Below are 25002 nucleotides of genomic sequence, written 5' to 3'. Positions count from 1 at the left end.
TAAGGTATAGAGTTTGATAAAAAAGTATCCAGATAAAATGGGTAACTTCAACTCCTTAGTAGAGGTTCACTTCATGGTTGCTTTAACCAGCAGAACTCAGGATAATTGCCACTTCTCAAATGCCAATGGTCATCCTTCATATTTCAGTGAAATGCTAGCTATTTCATTTAACGTCTAGCTGGATAGCTACCATTAGATCTCTGTTAGAGATTTGACTATGAAAAGCCATTATTTTTAGATACAGATTTTTATATATTTTTTTTTTAATTTAGCATAAAAGTGAGCTTTAGTACCTTCCTCACCTGCTCCTATATCCTATATCCTATTTCCACCCTCCATGAAGCATGTCATTAACAAGCTCTCATAAACAATGCAGTACACCTTTTGCCATTTATAAAGCTGTTCCCAAACAGAAACATTTTTAGAAACACGTTGTTAAATATGATTGTTGGTTTTCTTTGCATACCTGACTGAAAAGATGTTGCTTTTCCCTATAGGAAAAAAATACTTAAGTCTTTCTGACCAGACTCAGTTTATTTTCCACCAGCTATAGTTAAAACATTTTAGTTTACTGTTCTGCAGGTGTGCATCCCTTTCCCATCACTGAGCTCATAAATTACTTCCAGTCTCATCTTTCCTGTTTCTACATACCCGTCCTTTTGCAGGTAGCTTCTCTCCCCTCTCATTATCTGTGTATGTGACAGGAAAGCCCTGGCATTTCTTCCCTCTTTCTAGCACTATCATCTTGTAGGCAAGCACTTTATCAGGTAACAGTTTTCTCATTCAGTGCCCCCTCAACATTTTTCTTTTCCTACAAACATCCTGTTTGGAGGCAAAATAAATTATTACAGTAAATACTGATATTTATATAGCACGAATTCACTGAGACAGGTATAGCAATGACTGCATCTACAGAGACACCTCAAGAATAAACTAAGCTCACATATCTGTAAAGGTAGCAAGTCACTGTACTGGCTTTAGGTGGCAAAGTATTGGTAGGAGGGGCACTGCAGAGGTGGCCTTTTTGAGCAGAGCCCAGCAGCTGCCCCATGTTAGATAGGAGCGAGCTCCAGCCAGCTCCAAAAGGCACCCGCCACTGCCCAAAGCCAAGCCAATAAGTGATGTTGTTTGTGCCTCTGTGAGAACCGATTTAAGAAAGGGAATACAACTGCTGCAAAACAGGAGCTGGGAGAGGAGTGAGGAACAGCCCTGCAGACCAGGGTCAGAGGAGAAGGAGGGCAGGAGGTGCTCCAGGCACTTGGGGAGAAGTTCCCCTGCGGCCTGTGGAGAGGCCCTTGGTTGAGCAGGCTGTCCCCCTGCAGCCCATGGGTTCCACATGGAGCAGATCTCCACGCTGCAGCCCGTGGAGGAGCCCCCAGTGGAGCAGGTGGACGTGGCCTGGAGGAGGCTGCGGCCCATGGAGAGCCCCCGCAGGAACAGGTCCCGGGCCAGAGCTGCAGTCCCACACTGGAGCAGGGGCAGAAAGTGACCATGAAGGAGCAGCAGAGATGAAGTGTCATGGTCTGACTGTATCCCCCATTCCCTGTTTCCCTGCACCACTGAGGGTGAGGAGATAGAGGAGGGTGGATGGAGGAAGGTATTTTTAGTTAGTTTTTAGTTTTGTGCTGTTCTAGTCTACTAGTGATAGGCAATAAATTATATTAATCTTCCTACACTGAGTCTGTTTTGCCCATGACAATAATTGTAATAGGCAAAACATCTCTGTTCTTATTGCAACCCTTGAGCCTTTTCCATCATATCTTCTCCTCCTTTTCCTTTGAGAAGGGGGAGAGAGAGAGTGGTTGTGGTGGAGTTCAGATGCCCACCAGGGTAAAACCACCACAGTCACTCACACTTGTCTATATCATATCCCAGAGAACTGCCATGGAAATTTCAGATTTAAGCTCAATACAAAACCAAGATGCATCCTGCTTTTTCCTAAGGCCTAAGTTCCCGTTCATTAAATCTCCAATGGAAAGAATCTTTCATAGTACTTTGCTACTGCATTACAAAATTTCTTTCAGTGTTGGGGTCTTTGCAGATGGTTAAGTCAAAGGTCTTATGTCAAAGGTCTTAAGTCAAAGACATATTTGCCAAAATTTATTTCATCTTCTAAAACCTTTTTTTTTTTTTTAAATCTTGTATTATTTTCAAAAATTAGAACAGCTAAGCAATTCTAAAATATACTTTGCCATTAATGTAATTGCTTTCAGCCATATTTCTTGGGCATTTTGTATTTGACGGAAGGAAGAAATCATGCCAATTTATTTTATGCAAACAGTGAACTTGATGAACTCAGCCTATTACATGATAGCCTTGATCAATTTGTACCAGAAAGGAAGTGAATCACAAGTTTTATCTGGAATGAATTATCAAAGAAAAAAGATAAAATGTTGACATTAATCTTTATCACTGTAAATAGTGTAGTCAATACTTACTGATCTTAGATTGTGTTACAGGTTATGACAATGCTACGGAGACATTGTTAACTACAAAGGACATAAGGTGGGGGTGTTTTTCAATTTATTTCATTGGTAGGGCACCACACCTCTCAGAACACCATACGGAAAGTAGCATACCTCAGAACCTCATGGCATATGATGAGTTCCAGACAGATTGCAGGCAAAATGCATCTAGTAATTTTCATCCTCCTCCTCCAACCACCCACGAGTCATTTACTGCCTGGTTTTCTCTCTCTCAAGTTCACTGCAGTAGTGAGGTGGGGCACAGTAACTGAACAGCTAGTCTTAAGACCTCACAACCCACAGAGAATCTAACTAGCTACTATGCACATCCCTCCTGAAGTCAGAAACAGGCCATATTCTGTAACAAATAAATAAATAAATAAAATAAAATAAAATAAAATAAAATAAAATAAAACAAATTCTTTCTTCATTCTTTGCCAGATGGTTTTCAGCCCCCTCAGCTGCATCCTTACTTGGCCTCTGTATCTTAGAGTTCATTTCACACACCAGCTAACCAGAGGGAAAGTTCAATAACATTCACCTTTCAATGTACCCCCCTGGCACAGTAAGACCAATTCCTGCTGGCACCTTATTTTTGGGTTTCCCTTCAGTTCTCAGCCAATTCCAACTCATGCCTGTTAATTACAAAACACACCTCTCAAGTTCTTTTTCTAGTTAAATGAGTTGGCACACATGAAAGGTATCTTTATGAATTCAGAGCTCATTTCCCCTGCCAATTCCTGACTTAAATACAATTTTTAAAGCTTCCTTCCTCCTTTACTTTTAAGAATTTTCTGTCACACTGCTTTTCAAAATGAACTTAAACGAAAGGGAAGTTTGTTACCCTTCTCTTCCTGCTGCATTTTCTGTGCTGATTTAGAAAGGCTCAGCCACGTTCACAATTCTTACCCTGCTCTGAGTAGTACAAAAGATATACCTCTCCTGACTTTTGTCTTTCTGTCAGGAACTTTTAGCACTTTGTCAACATGGAAGACACTGATGTTATGACCAGCTTTATGGCTTCTGCATTCTGCAAAGTTCCTACGAGCCCATTGTTCTCATCAATCTGCCACATTTTCTTACATGGTATCTTGGTTACCATATTTCCTTGTGCTGCCATTTTCTGCTTGCAGCTCCCAAACAACACTTTTCCTTCTATTTCTTGAGCACCTCTTCACAAAGTTTGTTTTAATAGCTGCCATCTTTTCCCCAATTCACACTGAAGTTATCACAGAATGGCTTGAATTGGAAGAGACCTTAAAGATCATCTAATTCGATCCCCCCTGTGATAGACAAGGGCACCTTCTGGCAGATCAGGTTGTTCAAAGCCCCATCCAGCCTTGCTTTGAACACTTCCAGGGATGGGGCATCCACAGCTTCTCTGACCAACCTGGTCCAGTGGCTCACCACAATCATAGGAAAGAATTTATTCTGTATATCAAATCTAAACCTACCCTCTTTTATTTAAAGCCAGTATCCCTTGTCCTATTACTCCACTCCCGGACAAAGAGTCCCTCCCCATCTTTCCTGTAGGCCCCCTTTAGGTACTGGAAAGCCACTTCAAGGTCTCCCCAGAGCCTTCTCTTCTTCAGGCTGAACAACCCCAAGTCACTTAGCCTGTCTTCACAGAGGTGCTCCAGCCCTCTGATCATCTTCATGGCCCTCCTCTGGACTTGTTTTAATACTTCATTGTCCTTCTTGTGCAGGGGGCCCCAGACCTGAACACAGCACTCCAGGTGGGGTCTCAAAAGAGCAAAAAGGGGAAGAGGGGTGGAGGGAAAAAATCACTTCCCTCACCCTGTTGGCCATGCAGCCCAGAATATGGTTGGCTTTATGGGCTCCAAACACACATTGCCAGCTCATATTAAGTTTCTCATCAACCAACACCCCCAGGACCTTCTCAGGGCGGTTAGGTGGCAAAACTGCAGGACCTTGCAAATTGCAGCCTTATCTATGTTGTTCCACATGTTCCACATGACGTTTTCCAGCTAAGGCTTTAGCCTTTCAGCAGTGTAACGTAGAATCATAGAATCATTCAGGTTGGAAAAGACCTCTAAGATCACCTGGTCCAACCATCCCCTTACTGCCAATGCCACCCACTAAACCATGTCCCTAAGCACCATGTTCAAACTTTCCTTGAACAACCCCAGGGACGATGCCTACCATGATCCCCAATACCTTTTCTGAAAACATCACTTCCAGCCATCTGTCTTCCAGCATCTGCTAGTACATGAGATTTCTCCTCTCCAGTTACAGGTCTCAGCATTTGCTTTTGTTGAACTGCACAATGTTCCTGTCAGCTCTTTTCTCCAGCCTGTTATACTGAGTTGATTTAATTTCATAATGATTAAAATTTATTGTTGCTGAAGAGTCACTGCAAAACACATGAATTGCTTAACATGGTTTAAAGCTCTCTCTCAAGTACAAGAAGATGTCTTAAATGGGCTTCTAACATTTTACTGTTATTTTATAAGATACATGAACATGGAGTCTTGCATGATATATATTTGACCTTTCACAAAACGGAAAAGTTCCAAAATATGATTTCTCTCAGGGACAGCCCTTTGAGTGTTCTGAGCAATAGAATTATCAGAGCTATTTTTTTAGCTGTACTTTTCATGAAGGAGAAAAAGGTTTTTCTCATAGCTTCCTTAAAAAGGTCTATCTAGGAAGTGTAGTAGACAGTACTTCTATGTGTAGGTTCTGACATTCAGTGCTTATAATCATTCCATTTGAAGGATCTCATTAACAAAGTTTACCTAACTTTAGGATTTAATGAATAGGCTTTTAAAAGGCTTTGATAGGGTCTTTCTCCACATTTTTCTCTCTGAATTGGAGAGGTATGGATTTGAAGGATGGACTGTTAGGTGGATAAAGAATTGGTCAGCTAGTTGCAGCCAAAGGGTTGTGCCCAGCAGTTCTATGTCTGGGTGGAGGCTGGTCACAAGTGGTGCCCCTCAGGAGTCAGTCTTGGGACTGGTGCTCTTCAGCATCTTTATCAATGACAAAGATGACGGAATTGACTGCACCCTCAGCAAGTTTGCAGATGACACCAAGCTGAGTGGTGCAATCGATACAATAGAGAGAAGGGATGCCATCCAGAGGTACCTGGACAGGCTGGAGAAGTTGGCCCTAATGAGGTTCAACAAGGCCAAGTGCAAGGTGTTGCACTTGGGCTGGGGCAATACCAGGTATTTATATAGACTGGGCAAAGAACTTGAGAGCAGCCCTGTGGAGAAGGACTCGGGAGTCCTGATGGACGAGAAGCTGGACATGAGCCGGCAGTGCATGCTTGCAGCCTGCAAGGCTAACTATGTCCTGGGCTGCATTAAAAAAGGGATGGCCAGCAGGGAGAGGGAGGTGATTGTCCCCCTCTGCTCTGCTCTTGTGAGACCCCACCTGGAGTCCCGTGTGCAGGCCTGGGGCCCCTAGCACAAGAAGGATGTGGAGTTCTTGGAACAGGTCCAGAGGAGGGCCACTAAGATGATCAGAGGGCTGGAGCACCTCTCCTGTGAAGAAAGGTTGAGGGAATTAGCTTGGAGAAGAGAAAGCTACAGGGAGATCTCATTGCGGCCATCTAGTATTTGAAGACAGTGTATATGCAGGAGGGGAAATGCCTGTTTATATGTGTTAATAGTGATAGGACAAGGGGGAATGGTTTTAAACTAAGACGGGAGATTTAGGAGGAAGTTTTTCACTCAGAGGGTGGTGAGGCACTGGAACAGGTTGTCCAGAGAGGTTGTGGATGCCTCATCCATGGAGGCATTCAAGGCCAGGATGGTGCGGCTCTGGGCAGCCTGCTCTAGTGGTCGGCAACCCTGCCCAGAGCAGTGGGGGTTGAAACTAGATGATCTTTAAGGTCCTTTTTAACCCAGGCCATTCTATGATTCTATGATATGATTCTTTTCATACTTGTTATGAAAAAACACTTTTACTCTATGTCCATTTTATTTTTGTTTTCAGAAAAGCCTTAAAAGCTGTACAACACATTTTTACCTTTCTTATGGCCTGCTGTTGTCCTTGCAATAAGTTAAAGATTATTTGTTTTGAGAGTATATTGCAGACTGTATTCAAAACCTGAGACACTGTTTTGCTAGCCGCTCTATAAAACCAATAGAACACCATACTAAAGTTTTTTCATTCTGTAATGAAGACGGAGAAGAGAAAAATGCTTAACCTTTATGAATTGCCATGGTGTTTCCTTGCATCTTTCTGTGACTCCTAAGATGTATCATGGTGGTCACATCCTCGGTTGATCTAAATAATTTTTTTGTTCCATGCTTGATCAGTTCACAGAATCACAGAATCACAGAATTTCTAGGTTGGAAGAGACCTCAAGATCATCGAGTCCAACCTCTGACCTAACGCTAGCAGTCCCCACTAAACCATTTCCCTAAGCTCTACATCTAAACGTCTTTTGAAGACTTCCAGGGATGGTGACTCCACCACTTCCCTGAGCAGCCTGTTCCAATGCCTCACAACCCTCTCAGTAATGAAGTTCTTCCTAACATCTAACCTAAAACTCCCCTGGTGCAACTTAAGCCCATTCCCCCTCGTCCTGTCACCAGGCACATGGGAGAACAGACCAACCCCCACCTCTCTACAGCCTCCTTTAAGGTATCTGTAGAGAGCAATAAGGTCGCCCCTGAGCCTCCTCTTCTCCAGGCTGAACAAGCCCAGCTCCCTCAGCCGCTCCTCGTAGGACTTGTTCTCCAGGCCCCTCACCAGCTTCGTCGCCCTTCTCTGCACCCGCTCAAGCACCTCCATGTCCTTCTTGTAGCGAGGGGCCCAAAACTGAACACAGTACTCGAGGTGCGGCCTCACCAGAGCTGAGTACAGGGGGACGATCACCTCCCTAGCCCTGCTGGCCACACTGTTTCTGATACAAGCCAGGATGCCGTTGGCCTTCTTGGCCACCTGAGCACACTGCTGGCTCATATTCAGCCGACTATCCACCATCACTCCCAGGTCCTTCTCTGCCTGGCAGCTCTCCAACCACTCATCTCCCAGCCTGTAGCTCTGCTTGGGGTTATTGCGCCCCAGGTGCAGGACCCGGCACTTGGCCTTGTTGAACTTCATGCAGTTGACCTCAGCCCATCGGTCCAGCCTATCCAGATCCTCCTGCAGAGCCTTCCTACCCTCAAGCAGATCGACACACGCACCTAACTTGGTGTCATCTGCAAACTTACTGAGGGTGCACTCGATGCCCTCGTCCAGATCATCGATGAAGATATTAAAGAGGACCGGCCCCAGCACCAAGCCCTGGGGGACGCCACTAGTGACTGGCCTCCAACTGGACTTGACTCCATTCACCACGACTCTTTGGGCCCGGCTATCCAGCCAGTTTCTAACCCAACGAAGCGTGCGCCAGTCCAAGCCAAGAGCAGCCAGTTTCTTGAGGAGAATATCTTTAATAAACACTCTTCTGGCTCTGAATAGATCAACAGCATCTGAAAGTCCAACCTTATAGAACATTTGTTCTTTTACTTTAGTTATAGTGAAGCCAGGGGTTGATGTAGACAGTTCATTTGCCAATTCATTTTTCAGGTCTTCACTAATAGCTTCAAATTGTAAGTTAACATGCTCCAGGAATTTCTGCCTTAAACTTTCGGTCAGTTCATTGAAGCGGTATCGAAAGAGATCCATTTCTTGTTGAAGAAACCAATACCTGAGTTCCTCGGACTTACAATAAGCAAGGCGTAGTATGAAATGAGAGATATGGTCCTTTCTTCTTGCATCATAATCATCCTCAGCCAAAGCCCTGTAGGGAAACTTCAGTCTGCGGAACTCAGCCTCCAGCTTCATTTTGTACAAATCGCTACTTCTTACATGGCTCACACCAAGGTTTTCGACTACTTTAAGCAGCCTCAGGCGGTCGACGGCGAAGCTCTCAAACTCGGCAAGGGAGATGCTCTCGGTGGGGGGCTCCTGGTAGAACTGCAGGCTGTGTGGGTACGGGTCCCGCCGGTCCCCAGCCAGCCGTGTGTGCCGCTGCGGAGCCCTGCTGCTGAACTCCATCCCCGCCGGCCGGCAAGCCTGCTCCTGCTCCGGCCCCGCCGTGTTCCGGCTTCCCTCTCACCGCCCGCCCTGCCCCAGTTGAGTGAAAGCATTTTGCACCATCTGAGAAAGTGGTCCTTTTTATAATTTATATACTTATAGAGTATTTATTTTTTATTTTAAATAATAGGAAACAAACAAACAAAATTACCTTATGCACTGTGCTATTCATACGTGGACAGAACAATAAGATTGGCCAACTATACGACTACCCACCTGCAGTCTGTCATCTGCATTTGTTCCAAAATACATCACACAGCCACCATCTGTCAGTCATGTACTGGGTCTGACTGCAATGGAGTTAACTTTCCCCACAGCGGCCCATAGCTCTGCATGGCAAGCTCTGCATTTGTAGCTAGGATAGCACTGGTATCACACCAGTGTTTTGTCTATTGCTGAGCAGTGCCGGCACCAAGACTCTCTCCAACTCCCCCAGAAAACAGTAGGCTGGGGGTGGGAAAGAGATGGGGAGGTAACATCACCAGGGCAGCTAACCTAAGGAATATTCTATACCACATGGTGTCACACTCAGCAATAAAAGGTGGGAAAGGGAAAGGAGTGGGGGGCTCTCATTATGAAGATGTCTGTCCTCCCAGACAGCCACTACAAGTATTGAGACTCTGCTTTAGGGATGTGGCTGAGAATCACTCGTGCATTAGAAGTAGAGAATAATTTTCTCTCTATCTTTCCTTCTGCACAGCCTTTTCTGGTTATTTTTTCCTCTTTCTTTTTCATTTAATTAAATTATCCTTCTCTCAACCCATAAGCCTTTGTCTTTCCCATTATACTTTCTCCCCCACCTCTCTTCTCTTTGAGGAGGGGGAGTGAGAGAGGGGCTGTGGAGTTTAGCTGTCCATCAGGGTGAAACTACCACAGCAATTTATGTATTTTCCAATATTGAAGAATGCATTTTGTGCCATGTTGTGAAAGGCCAACAAAAGTTATTAGATATTGGTTAGCATTGCAAACAAATTTAATTTTCTTTTTTTTTTTTTTTAATCTGTTATGCAACAGACTTTAATAAATAGTCGGGAATTGGTTGATGATTTGGCATACGAACAAGCTTATGCTTTATTCAATTAATTCAGTAATTTTGTAATTTTTATGTTTTATTTTTTGCTTTACCAAAATGCCCAATATTTCATTATTTTTTTTCCCATTTGGTTATTAAAGAAGCTTAACACAGAGACCTTTCCAGGACTAAAGGACTAAAGGCCTACATTTTAGATTTATAAAAGCTGCTAGGGCCCATATTAAGGATGAGAACAGCTCATTACCTATGAGTAGCCAAGGGGAGAATCAGGAAATGAAGAGAACCTAATAGTACTTCTATAATACAGAAGGAATTAAGAGGTAAATGAAAAGCAGAGGGAATTCTTTGTCTAACAGACTTCAGCAAGTTTCCAGTCTCTGGTTAAAATTGAGAATAATAGTACATACAGGTACAGACTCTTTAAAGAGAGTGCATACAAATGTAAGGATAGAACCAGCCTCCAACCTGAAGACTGTTAATGAAAGTCAGAAAGCATCACAGGCCTGGTATATCACCCTTTCTTTTTTAGATGCAAGAGAACAGGGAAGCAGAAGATTTGCTGTGCCTCTTTTAATCCTTAATACGTAGAAGCATGTTAATGATTCCATAGAGTTACTTACAGTAGCAGTCCAACTATCAAATCTTCAATGATCATCTGACAGTTAGATTGCTCTTACCTTCTTTTGTGCTTAAATATGGCAATGAAATTGGGCTTAATAAAGTATCTCCCAGCCAATACTTTTCCTAACTTGAAAACTGTCATGTGCTTGGTATAACAAATAACACTCAGCGCTCCAGTTTACTCCATAAGACCCATGTATACCAGAACATCAATATTTAATCACAGCATAGAGTAGCTTACAATGTAGCGGTCTTAAATTTTCCAGGTATTAATTTTTAAGTGTTTATATCAGACTAACACATTGCTCAGGTCCACAGAACAGGTAGTGATCCAGGACTCATTTGTTTGCCCATCAGCATCACTCATGCTTTCCCAATGGCTGCTGCCTTTGAAAGAAACTACATGTATTAATTTTTCTTGGACTTAGAGAAGAATGTATGCTAGAGGCATACAGATATAGATAAAAATGTACTTAACATTAATTGTTCTTTTGTATGACATAATTTAAAAATATTGATTGCAGCCTATAATTGAATATTTGCATCTTCTTATGTATAATAAGAGTCTTATTTAGGAAGTGATGTTTTATTCTCTTGCAGGAATGTTAGGTAAAGAAAAATATTCAGACTTGTGTTCTTTTTCTTTCTGAAATGTCTCTGTATGCTGATGGAGAATTAAGATCACAAGAATATGCTTGTAAATACATTTACATAATATATAATCAAAACCTTTGGATAGTTGAGGTCTGACTCACTGCTCTTTCTTTACTGATATTCCACTTCATTTTCAGTATTCACATAATTTGCATACTAGCCTGAAGATGTGTAGCAAAGAAACTGTCTTTGAATGATCTAGAATTTGTATCATAATTATAATTCACTCGATTTTGCATTTTAAATTACCTACTTTACCAATTCTGGAATGTTAAGTCACTTTATATCTAGAAGCATGTTCTCATTTTACATTTGATGACCTATGATTTCTGACAGTAAGGCATTTCTTTGATTGAGATAGCATACAGGTAGAATGAATAAATATATAGTATAAATATGGAGGTTTTACTATGCTGAAATTAAATTTCTGGATCAAAAATCTGTAAGCTTTATTTCATATTGAGAAGTGGAAGAACACTATCATATTTATTATTTTAACAGTCCAACAGTTAGAAATATAGGAAATTAAAACTAGATAATTGAAAATAAATTCATGGCTAAAATAATCTAATACTTAATCCAGTGACACTGCATAAGTAAATTGTCCACTGAAGCTTGAGTCTATGTCCTGTAAATTCCTATAAAACCTAACTATAATCTTAATACCTTTTAGAATATGTATTAAAGTGGGGATTGTAAGCTCTTTGGGACCAGAAAATAGAAGTGCAAGCTTAAGAAAAAAACAAAACAAACAAACAAAAAAACCAACCAAAATCAAAACTTCCCTTTGGAATCTCTCTTTCTAATTTTGTGGAAATCAGTATAATGCAGGTGAGATTTTTCCACTCTGGTATTTTATTTTACTTTTTCCAAATTCCTATGAATTTATGACTATACTTCTTTTTACCCTATTTAAACTGTTACCTATTTTAATTGCAGAATTACAGAATAGTTGAGGTCAGAAGGGACCTCTGGAGGTCATCTTGTCCAACCCCACATCCTTGATAAACTTTTAGGATCAGTGACATTCTGGCAATAAATTCCACAGAGTAGTTCTGAATCACACTTTAAAAGCATTTCTATTTATCAAGCTGAAAAGCATTTTTTGGTTTTGTTTACTTTTATTTCACAGTACAGTCCATAATTCACCAATGAGAAAACAGAAAAACAAAATGCCATAGATGACAGTCTCAAAAGATAAATACAGATCAAATTCTAACTACACAACAAACTCAAAAAATTTGCATATTTTCCACAGCTTTAATGTTTACAAGGTGAAAGGGGCAGGTTTGTTCCCTCTAGATCTTTGAATTTAAAAATATGGATATTCTAATTCAATAGAGATATGGTCAGTAAAATACTGTATCAGATTCAGGTAATAGACTCTGCATCATCATTTAGATTAACACATGCATATTATCAAAAGGTGACATAAATATTAGTGAATCTGACTTACATAATGCATGCTATAATGACATTTTAAATTAATATATAATAACATATATAATAGATTATATAGTATATAATTATACTAGTATATATAATACATGTGTAATAGCTTAATTATGTAAGTTTATTTTAATCACATAGTATTAACATGCTATGCAATTATCATATATGCTATATAATTTGTACGTAATTGCTGCAACTAAATGTAGTTGATGGTAGGGAAAGGGAAAGTGTAAAGCTTGTTACACTGCTTAGAATAATGCATGTCACAACCAGCTGCTGACAGTTAAGTTCTGCTGCACTTTCTTATTCTAAGAAATTGAGTATTACTTGTATTACATTTATTACTTTTCATGCTACCAACAGTTGTGAAGGCACTTTGGAACTGTTGATTCAGTACCATTTATAAGGTATTTGTCTTTTTGGTAGCACAGACTTTTTCAGATCAATAAAATATGAAGATAAATGGTGATAAATGAATAGTTTTTTAATTCCCTTTAAATCTAGCTTTATTATCACACTTACTTATCGTTAGTTCTTCAGAGCACAAAGAAGCTGCCTCATCCTTCATATCCATTGAAGGCTATACTCCTTTGCAGGCCAAAACACACCAATACCAGATTTCTTATTAAAGAGATTATCACAGAGACACTGTTTTATCTGGCAAATGAATCATAGACCTAAAAATTTAGAGTGTTATTACTCTTACTAGAAAATCCATTTAATCCATGTGCTTCTGTTTTTCTGTCAATAGAAAGGGCATTCATTTTGTCTCTCACAGCTAGATACAAAGCTTAATCAATGGCTAAAATATTCTGCCAGTGTTTAGTTCTTGCTTGAATCACTGAAGCCTCACCATTTTTTTTCCAAAAAACAGGAATTTAGATTTGACACTTGGGTCCTGAAATGGTTTGGAAAAAAATATGTTTAAGCCATCCATTGGTAACCCATCATTTTTACTTTAGATGGATTTTTTTTTTTTTACTTACAGAAAAAGTATCCCCAGCTTATACGTACAGACCTGGTTAGAAAATTAGGTAGTAGCATCTGTATAAATATACACTAATATTATCCTCTTCCCTGTCAATAAGAGGATATGCAGGCAGATTAATTCTTAGTTTTAATTATATTTTTATTTCATTGAAGTTTAGTCTTTTTTTTTCCTGCTGTTTTTGTACCTCATTAGTCATGATCAAAGTGTATTCCTCTTAATAGTGCCTTAATGTGATGCTTTGATCACATTCTCTGACTAATTTGAAAGCCCGTTAACTAAATTACAACAGAGCCTGGTGCATTTGAAGTTTTTGGATCCCTTTTCCTGAGGCCATTTTACTCCAACAAACTTGGGTTATTTAAATGAGTTTCCCAGGAGCCTAGCTGCTCTGGACTTCTGCTGTAATTGACAGAAACACCTTCAGTGAAAAGTGAATCAAGAATCTTGAGAAGATGATTTGGCACTTCTATGGTCCAAGCATTTCTCAGGTGATCTATTGATGAGAAAAGATGTTAATGGGAACCTGTATCTGAAGCTAGGAAACCTATTTAAAAGTTCCTAGCAATAACTAGGATAAGTTTGGTTTGTATAACAAGAATTTGGCCATGATCCTTGTCTTCCTTACAAGGGACTATTTTAATTCTTATTTATGGCTATCAACCAACAATGAAATACATTCATCCATGAGCTATAAGAGCACCTCTCTGTAGGCTCAAGAATAAACACCTTAAGCATAGGTCTTATATATATATGTATATAATAAATATGTCTTGCACTTCCATACACAGTGTATTCTACCAGTTTCAACTATTTATATGCTTTCTTCCTTAAAGCCATCTTTAAGGCTTAAGCCACCTTGCTAGCAGAAATCTTTTATCCAAAGGAGAGGATGCAGCCCAAAATTTTGCCACAAAAATTTACTCAAATCAATGTTATCCCATATAAGTAGTTCGGTTGTTAACTTGTTTCTACCTCTGAAAAGTGTTTGGTGAGGGATCTATCAAATATGGGCATATGATGGGCAGGACAATGAGCATAGACACAACAAGGCCACATGATTGAGTACCACATATTCAGGAATCAGTAACTGCTTCATATGATGGAACAAAAAAGTTTGGTAGGCAGTTAGGAACCCCCACAGGAAAAGAATGTCAAAATCCTCATTAGTTAGAAGTTGATTTATATTCCCTCTGTGATAGCTCAGTGGTAAATAATTCCTAAGCAATGTTACATGTTGTTTTTTGCTATCCTAGAGCCATATTCCAAAAGATGTCATTCATCTCATTGCTATTAATAGTCCACATACTGAGTATTAGGTGAATTAAGGCATAGTAGTCGTTAATTTACAAAACTTAAAGGCAAGAATCTTTGCAGTGTATCGTATTAACTTCCACGCTAAAAAAACGGTGTGCAATCAGTTCAAGTTAAATCCTGTGACACTACTCCATGCAAAGCCATGCCATACACTTCATCAGAAGCAACCCAATCCTGCAACACAGACAGTATATGGGAAGCAGGGAACGTATCCTTTGAACCAGCATTTTTTTGTGTGTGTATGTCCAGGCAACAATTTCTTGGACATTCCCTGCTTATTTCATCTTGTTGGCCTCTGGGGCTGAAAATATCTAGAATTAGGGCTACCAGCCTTGCTGAGAAGCTATACGAGCACAGATGCAAGACGAATAAGTTGACAGCAGTGCTGTGCATCTTCTGACTGAATGGGATCACTCAAAACAAAACTGGAGATATGACAGCCTGTAAAAGTTCCATCTACACAGTGATCATGTTTCCATAACCCAAAATACTGTTTAAAAAAGCAGTAAGCAATCAAAATAAAACTTGTAAAATATGGGACCATAGTGTTTAAGCAAACTTTTTCCTATAATTCTTGGAATGTGCTCCTTACCCTGTAGTTTTGTACCTTGCAGTGAGATTTGATTCTCATCAGGACAGTCTTTGCATCTCTTTCCTATTCAGTGAATATATATTTATTGTTCATTTGTGTAGCTGCTCAGACACTCACAATTAGCACTTTCATTTTCTGCCAGTTGTTTGGTCACATCTAATCATTCTGAAAGGTACAGAAAATCTTTTTGAAAAATCATTGAGTTTTCAAAAATGCATCCTGACAATTTTATTTGGCTTTATAATTTATTGTGCTCATTTTCCTACCCCTGGCAATGAATTCTAACACTTATTGCCATACAAACCTCAGCTGCCTCTTATTCAGCTGATATATGCTCCACATAAAGATGCCACTGAGTCTGAAATGTCTTTACTAAGGCAAAGGGTGGTAGGTTCACAGAGATAGGACCTGGTCTGTCTCTGTTGGATGAAATTATACTCTGCTTGGGCAAAGTCTTCCATTCCCAACACTGAAGCTTGCTCCTGACTATAGCATTAAGTCTTAATCCTAACAAAAGGTCAAATTTTAACTTGTGAAAATCCAATTGTATTTTTTGTAACCATTTAGAGTTAAAAAAAAAATAAATAGAAAAATGGAAAGCACCTTAGACTTTGTTAGTGTGATCTTAACACAGCTCAGGAGGAAATTAGAAGATGCCACAAGTTCAAGCACAGACGTCAAAACAGCCCATTTAGACATTATTTCACTGGTTTATTTGATGATATTGGATGCTTGTGAAGGAAAGGTAGAATCTCCAAAGACAAATAATGTAAATCAGTCTTCTCGCTGCTGACCTAGCCAGGATGCACAAGCAGATGTGTAGTCTTTCTTGGCAAACCATCTTTGGCAGGCTGACACATACTCAGAGAAGGCAGGAATCAGAGCAAGGGCAAACTGTCAGAAAGCAGAAAAGCTGAAGTTTTACAGCACAGAAACAAGAGAACTCCTGCAACAGCTTATGAAATGTTGGGTGCCTCTCAGGCTGGCAAAGAGTTCAGAGGAGGATGTAGAGAAGCTGTGAACCACAGGAACACTGCAGAAGGAAGAATTGAGAACTGCTAACGAGTCAGCAGATGTGGTAGCTGAATTCTGACAGATTCACATTTTACATAAAGGAAGCTAAGGTAAGATAGAGGCAAGCCTCAAAGCTTGTGGGACACAGGACTTGGAGCTAGCCCAGGCTTTAAAAAAAAATAATAAAAATAATGCTTTGGGCAGTGAGTTAACCCAGATCAAGAGATGCAATTGCTCTCCTACAAGCCTTTATTGTTAGATCTGCTGCAGTTTGTACACTACCTACTCCTCAAGGAAGTTCTGCCACAAGAATCTGTATGTTTATATGTCTCTGGGGAGAATATGTGCTATCAACCAAGACAAAACAGAATCTGATTCTGAAAAACAGATCTTTGAAAGGAGTGGACAAGCCCTACCTTCAAACTGTCTTTACCAGAATTTTCCCTGAAGAGCACAGGAGAAAGGGATTTTACTCCATACTGTTACGGAACCTCTGCAGCAAGGATACATACTCACCTGCCTACCCACTCTGCATTGTATCCAAGTGATTTTCTAGCAGCAGCTGAATCAATTCTGCATTGATAGTCCAGGCGGGCAGTGATAACATCGAAGAGAGAAGCCTCAAGGCTATCAAAAGGGACTTTAGGGGGCTGGGTCGGTTAGTGGATGGAGCGGGAGTGCAGGTGGTGTTTTCGTCCATCCCTATGGTGGCAGGGAGGAGTTCAGAGAGGACACGGAAAGCCCACCTGTTAAACACGTGGCTCCGGGGCTGGTGCCAACGCAGAAATCTTGGGTTTTTTGATCATGGGGCACTTTACTCAGCACCTGGCCTGATGGCCGCAGACGGGTCCCTATCTTTTAGGGGAAAAAGGATCCTGGGCCAGGAACTGGCAGGGCTCATTGAGAGGGCTTTAAACTAGGTAGGAAGGGGGATGGGGCTGAGGCTAGGATTGTTGGGGCTGTGCCAGGGGGAACAATGGCAAGGCCGGAGGATAAGGCAATGGCCCAGCTGAAGTGCATCTACACCAATGCACGCAGCATGGGTAACAAACAGGAGGAGCTGGAAGCCATCGTGCGGCAGGCAGGCTACGACTTGGTTGCCATCACGGAGACGTGGTGGGACCACTCTCATGACTGGAGTGCTGCAATGCCTGGCTATAAACTCTATAGAAGGGACAGGCAGCATAGAAGGGGTGGTGGTGTGGCTCTCTATATTAGAGAGTCTTTCGAGGTTGTAGAACTCGAGGTTGGGAATGACAAGGTCGAGTCCCTTTGGGTTAGGATCGGCAGGGACAACAAGGCTAGTGTCCTGGTCGGGGTCTGCTATAGACCGCCGAACCAGGATGAGGAGACGGATGAGGAATTCTACAGGCAGCTGACAGAGGTTGCAAAATCATCAGCTCTTGTACTCGTGGGGGACTTCAACTTCCCTGACATATCCTGGAAGCACAACACAGCCCTGAGAAAGCAGTCTAGGAGGTTTCTGGAGAGCGTGGAAGATAGCTTCCTGACGCAGCTGGTTAGTGAGCCTACCAGGGGAGGTGCCCCGCTAGACCTTCTCTTCACAAACAGAGAAGGACTGGTGGAGGACGTGATCGTCGGGAGCTGTCTAGGGCAGAGTGACCACGCAATGGTGGAGTTCACTATTCTTGGCGAGGCCAGGAAGGGGACCAGTAAAACCGCTGTATTGGACTTTCGGAGGGCTGACTTTGAGCTGCTCAGGACACTGGTTGGTGGAGTCCCTTGGGAGGCGGTTCTGAAGGGCAGAGGGGTCCAGGAAGGCTGGGCGCTCTTCAAGAGGGAAGTCTTAATGGCGCAGGAACGGTCTGTTCCCACGTGCCCAAAGACGAGCTGGCGGGGAAGAAGACCGGCCTGGCTCAACAGAGAATTGTGGCTTGATCTTAGGAGGAAAAAGAGGGTTTATAAGCTTTGGAAAAGTGGGCAGGCCACTAAGGAGGACTTTAAAGAAGTAGCGAGGCTGTGCAGGGACAAAATTAGGAAGGCCAAAGCTCATCTGGAGCTCAATCTGGCTACTGCCGTTAAAGATAACAAAAAACGTTTCTATAAATACATCAACACAAAAAGGAGGACTAAGGAGAATCTCCATCCTTTACTGGATGCGGGGGGAAACTTAGTTACATGAGATGAGGAAAAGGCGGAGGTGCTCAATGCCTTCTTTGCCTCAGTCTTTAGCGGCAATACCAGATGTTCTCTGGATACCCAGTACCCTGAGCTGGTGGAAGGGGATGGGGAGCAGGATGTGGCCCTCATTATCCATGAAGAACTGGTTGGTGACCTACTACGGCACTTAGATGTGCACAAGTCGATGGGGCCAGATGGGATCCACCCAAGGGTACTGAGGGAACTGGCAGAGGAGCTGGCCAAGCCACTGTCCATCATTTATCAACAGTCCTGGCTATCGGGGGAGGTCCCAATCGACTGGCGGCTAGCAAACGTGACGCCCATCTACAAGAAGGGCCGGAGGGCAGACCCAGGAAACTACAGGCCTGTCAGTTTGACCTCAGTGCCAGGGAAGCTCATGGAGCAGATCCTCCTGAGAGTCATCATGCAGCACTTGAAGGGGAAGCAGGCGATCAGGCCCAGTCAGCATGGCTTTATGAAAGGCAGGTCATGCCTGACGAACCTGATCTCCTTCTATGACAAAGTGACGCGCTGGGTGGATGAGGGAAAGGCTGTGGATGTGGTCTACCTTGACTTCAGCAAGGCTTTTGACACCGTCTCCCACAGCATTCTCCTCAAGAAACTGGCTGCTCTTGGCTTGGACTGGCGCACGCTTCGTTGGGTTAGATAGCCGGGCCCAAAGAGTCGTGGTGAATGGAGCCAAGTCCAGTTGGAGGCCAGTCACTAGTGGCGTCCCCCAGGGCTCGGTGCTGGGGCCGGTCCTCTTTAATATCTTCATCGATGATCTGGACGAGGGCATCGAGTGCACCCTCAGTAAGTTTGCAGATGACACCAACTTAGGTGCGTGTGTCGATCTGCTTGAGGGTAGGAAAGCTCTGCAGGAGGATCTGGATAGGCTGGACCGATGGGCTGAGGTCAACTGCATGAAGTTCAACAAGGCCAAGTGCCGGGTCCTGCACCTGGGGCGCAATAACCCCAAGCAGAGCTACAGGCTGGGAGAGGAATGGTTGGAAAGCTGCCAGGCAGAGAAGGACCTGGGAGTGATGGTGGATAGTCGGCTGAATATGAGCCAGCAGTGTGCTCAGGTGGCCAAGAAGGCCAACGGCATCCTGGCTTGTATTAGGAACAGCGTGACCAGCAGGGCTAGGGAGGTGATCGTCCCCCTGTACTCAGCTCTGGTGAGGCCGCACCTCGAGTACTGTGTTCAGTTTTGGGCCCCTCGCTACAAGAAGGACATCGAGGTGCTTGAGCGGGTGCAGAGAAGGGCGACGAAGCTGGTGAGGGGCCTGGAGAACAAGTCCTACGAGGAGCGGCTGAGGGAGCTGGGCTTGTTCAGCCTGGAGAAGAGGAGGCTCAGGGGCGACCTTATCGCTCTTTTTAGGTACCTCAAGGGAGGCTGTAGCGAGGTGGGGGTTGGCCTGTTCTCCCACGTGCCTGGTGACAGGACGAGGGGGAATGGGTTTAAGTTAAGCCAGGGGAGTTTTAGGCTAGATGTTAGGAAGAACTTCTTCACTGAAAGGGTTGTGAGGCACTGGAACAGGCTGCCCAGGGAAGTGGTGGAGTCACCATCCTTGGAAGTCTTCAAAAGACGTTTAGATGTAGAGCTTAGGGATATGGTTTAGTGGAGGGCTGTTAGCGTTAGGTTGGAGGTTGGACTCGATGACCTTGAGGTCTCTTCCAACCTAGAAAATTCTGTAATTCAGTGCTTTCCAGCTTTACTGAATATCTCAAATAGTTTGGACTATGTCATGGGAAACCTATTGTCTATTTCAGGTCATTCTCCCAGGCTTATATCTTCTCTATAATGAACTACTTCATGGTAAAGAGGCTGTTAATCTTCCAGCATAAAATTCTCCCTGTACACAAATAAAGGTTTTGAAAATGAACTTAATAATTAAATAATAACTTTTCTGACTATATATCATTTTGTCTTTGCTTTCACATAAATCTAAGTGAAAGAATAACATGAAATTAAGTAATCATTACAAAAATTTACCTTTGATTTTGCATAGTTTTGATATAAATTTGTATTCTATCTCCATGTATTTAAAATATAAGGAAATACCAACTTGGTCCTATTTCAACAGTGGTCGCAGTTCAGGTTCACTTCTACATGTATTCAGCTGCACAGACAGCAGAAGTGGCATAGTAGTTTTTGACAATAATATTCTAAAGCATAGGGAGGAGATGCAACAGAACTGGGAATTTATCTCAGACATAAGCAAGTACGAAATTCAGTAAGATATTAAATCAAATCAGCAACAGAAATGACCGTTTTTCATTTAGACTCTGAAACTGAGGTGAAGTACTCTGAAGAGATAGATAATGAGATGACTCAAACATCTGACAAATGTCAGTGGGCTCAGGTGTGCTTTGTATTGAACTTGCTGGTCTTAATACAGCAAATATGAGCATTTATAAATATATTCAAAGTTTCACCAGCTCACCAGCAAGTAAACAAATAAAAATAGCTCATTGATTTACAGATATGTCAGGGTTTTTAAAAAGGGAAATTTGAGTAGCTGGGTGATAGAATGGTTTCTGCGGTAGCTACCACATTAAGCATTTTTTTTTTTTTTTTTCCCAGCCTAGCTTAATTATCTTGTTAAAGAGGTTGTTGGCGTATTTTGCAGCAGCACCAAGTCTGACAAAATCTGACAAGAGTTAAAATTGCATATTCTTCTGTCTCAGTCCTTGGAAATGATGTGAGGAATAATAGGTTTACCCAGGTTTTAGTTGCTAGAGGGGAAGCCAACATACATGTGGATGGGAAGCTTGTGTGTTCCTCCCAGAGCATACTTGTCCATAAACTGCTCCCCAGGCCATCACATCTCTGGCACAGGTGACTGCCAACAGGCATTTTAATGTAGCTGAGTAGTGAGCTAGATCATGCAATGTTGCCTGAGTTGCTCAGGTTGTATGACGAGTGTCCTTGCCAGCAGGTAATAGCAGACTGCAGCAACTGGGTAGTGTGTTTCTCCTGTAGACTCACCAGTGCACGTGGACCCAAGGGAGGTGCAGTGTCACGTACAGCTTAGCATCACCTATCTTTGCTGCTCACAGGCTCCCTGCACCAGGTGCAGCTCATAGTGGGAAACAAGCCACTTTGCTCCGTGGTGAATGTGCTGTGTAGTGGTGTCTGAGGGGAAAGAAAATCTTCCAGTCTCTCACTGACACACAGAATGAGAGTTAAGAGGACTGATGACCACTGACCTGTTTTAGTTCGGTTACAGTAAATCGTAACTTGAAGCACAGACAATGCAGAAAGGCTCCATCAGTGGAGAAAGGCAGGGAAGTTTGTGTTTTGATGGGGCACCTCATCTACCGTGAGCTGTTAAGAACGTATTCCCCATGATAAAGGGTATGCTTATGTCTCCAAACCTAGATCTTTTAAAGCCCAGATTGCAGATGCTCTCAGTTTTCAATCATGACATCACTGGGTTCCTGTGTATACATATTTTTGATCTTTTAAGTCTATCACATCTATTACCAATATATTATTTCAACTGTTCACTGGGAAAAGGTCTGGAGATACAGCCAAATATTAGCATGTGAAATGACAATATATTAATATCTAAAGTCTGTTGACTCTTAATACTTCCACTAAATTAATTCTCAGAGCACCTAAATGACTGACAAGAAGATTTTGCTTCATCGTGGAAATTTTGTTCCAAATTGAATATATTGCTTGCACCTAACTCTGCCAGGATTTCCTTTAATTCCCCACATTTTTGCTTTCTAGAGGATCATTGGTTATCTATACCTAACTGCAGACAAAGGACAGCAAGGAGGAGAATGTGTCTTCTACTCGGTCTTTCATCCCTGTTCTTACCTTTCTACCAAAAGAGTAGGGAGAATGGAAAGAGTTGGAATGTAAGGGCTTACATTTCTTTTCTGTCTGTGGAAGCAGAAATGCAAGTTTCAGAAGAATGCTGCAACAATTAAACCAAATAGTTATACAGAACTAATATTGGACAAGGAGGAGGGCAGAAATTAAATCTCTTAGCATAGCCATCTGGAATTAGGAGATACTGATTTCAGTGAATACTCTAATGGATGTCTTTATTTTCAGCTTTCCTAGCAGCTAGCTGAGGTGACTTCTTGTTCACCTGAATGTCCACTGTGATTTGTGCTTGCTGCATCCCAAACTTCCCCTGTGTTTTGGAAAGAGCTTTATAAAATTCATGGAGCTAAGCACATGCAAATTCCTTATAAAATATAGAAGAGCTGTAGGCACTTTAGGAGGGATTAGAGGGAGAAGAGGATTAGCCACTGTTCTGAGCAGGAAACCTCCAAAAAAAAGCCGTTTAAGGATTGAAATCAAACAAGTGTTCAAGGTAGAGTGGCATTTTAAATACCACTGCTGCTGGAACAGGGCACATTTGCTCTAATCTATTCTTTCTCCAGATATCTAACTCATAACTTGAACTCTGCCAGGAACCCAAAAAACAGCTGCTGCTAAACCTGAGATTTTAGCTGTTAGGATTTGTCTGGTTTGTTTTGTGGGGAGAGTGTCAGTTATTTTGTGGTTTTCAGTTTTTTGTTTGTTTGTTTGTTTGTTTTTTGCTATTAAAGCACTAACATGCTTTAAGGTGATAAGTTATTTATTTATAATGGTTAATTAAGAGGTTTGCAAAACAATTATGCTGAACGTTAGTCTGGAGAGAAAAGAAAGTATTAAAACAGAAATGACCACAATATATGTTAATAATAAAAAAATATTAAATATAGGAATTGCAAATTGGATGTGAAAGTAGGACCTCCTTTGCATCGTTCACAAATAAAAATAATTTGAAATTAATGAAAGACATTTTATTTTCTGGTTCTGAAAGACAAAAACAAGATAAACTGTACAGATGCAAGAAGTACAGGTCTGTAAGTTATTTTATTGCAAATCAATTGATTTTGTGGGGAAATCTGGATGCTGAAAAGGACATTGGCACTGTCTTAATTTAATTCAGTGAGAAGCCTTCACCAGTTCCAGAAAAATACTTCCCAAGTATTGGTCACTTAAAATTAAAAGGAATGATGCCAAAAACATGTCATATTATAATAAAGCATAAAACAGACAGTATTTTTATTCTTTTTATGTCTATATTCAAATATCTATTAAGCATATTGTGATTTAACTATGGATGCCCATTAAGGATACTTGTAAATGGTGATATCATTGCAGTTTGCATTCGAAAAATATCAGACAAGACAGACATCAATTCAGATTTAAATTAATATATACATGCAAAGGAACTAGCTCAGTAGGTCTCTTTTTATATATAAAAAGACTGTTTTGGCATCAGGAAATATAAGGGACCATCTCTGAATTGTTAGTTATTTTACTGATTTGTATTTTGACAGATTTTAAAATGTATTTGCTGGTGGCTACACCTGTCAGAAGAAATGAGCAGAGAGACTTTGGGCTTAGTTTTACTTAATTCAATCCTGAAGTCCTAAAAATTTCCACTGCCCTGCCATCTAATCCTCAAAATGCCCTCTGTATAACAGTTTAGGGGTTAGAGCTTCTTCCTTTAAATTACACAAATGGTTTTGTATTCAGAAACCAGAACTGGAGAATCTGTTCTTCAAGGTGAAAAATGCTGCAGCCTAATGTCACAAGAAGGTTCTCATCTATGCTTAATGAATCTTTTGTCTTCCTGCCTTTGGCACAGTTTCATAGAAAGCACAGAAAACCCGTGCGGTTTGAGAGTCTGGGTGTTCTTCCAGGACAGAGGTTTTAAAACTCTTCAAGCAGAGGATGGAAACACGAGCTTCCTACTTCCTGAATATGTGGTTCCTGTACTAGTTTACTGTACAAACCTACATTTTAAAACTAACTCACTCTTTGCTTTACCAAAAAAAAAAAGTGTGCTAACACATTTACAGATTGCGGCATCTAGATCTTGACTGGATAGATAGAATTCCCTGCAACTTTGACTGTACCACACCAAAGACAGACTTTTAGAAAGATTTTGGCTAGCTGTAAGCAACTGCCAGCTAAGTAAGTTGAATTTGTTGAACTTTTAGCTCTGCATACTGAACAAAACTCTCTTTTCAAGGCTCTGTGTCTTAGCCATGTGGGTATCTATGGGGTATCTAAGGATAGCCCTCTGTATTCTTTGTTGGTTTTGGCACAAGTTAAAGACCTAATTTGAAAACCTAATCCTTTATGATATAATATTTTATTATAATATAGATATATTATAAATAATATATAATTATATATAAATATATATATAATATATAATTAATAATTATTATATAATAATTAATAAAACATATAACATATAACGTATAACATATAACATATACCGCCACTTGCCGACATGATTGGCTCCGGGGCAGACGCGTTCTGCAGCAGAGCGGGGGATCGGACAGGCAGGGCTAATTTTTCCGGCACTGAACCCACTCGAGGGAGCCGCCAAGACCCGGCAGCCCTCTCGAGGGAGGTGAATGAGGCAAGAACGAGGCGTAGGTGGAGCCAGCAGCGACCCCTCCCCGGCCATTCAAAAGCTGCCACTAGGGAGCGCGAGTGACCAGGACGGGCAAACAGGGCGTGGCACATCAAAAGGGTGAGGCGCAGCAGTTAGCGCGGCAATTCACAAAGGCAGGGTGAGCAGGAAGGGCAGAGCGTTCCCCCCTGCCTATATGAATACCTCTAACGGCGGTCTAC

General features: G+C 41.7%; 1 pseudogene across 1 annotated transcript; it reads right to left on the bottom strand.

Moving 5' to 3' along the window:
- Positions 1–6602: 6602 nt before the first annotated feature.
- On the bottom strand, positions 6603–24779 carry LOC311436760 (DNA primase large subunit pseudogene; annotated as a pseudogene). Its single transcript, XR_014698908.1, has 3 exons — positions 24642–24779; positions 7760–10617; positions 6603–6607 (listed from the first exon to the last, which is right to left on the bottom strand). The product of XR_014698908.1 is annotated as a DNA primase large subunit pseudogene (transcript).
- Positions 24780–25002: the final 223 nt, after the last annotated feature.

This window comes from Aythya ferina, assembly GCF_964211825.1.
Source record: "Aythya ferina genome assembly, chromosome: 4".
NCBI lineage: Eukaryota > Metazoa > Chordata > Aves > Anseriformes > Anatidae > Aythya > Aythya ferina.
Note: the sequence above shows the minus strand (reverse complement) of the source record. Positions and strands in the feature narration are given on the sequence as shown.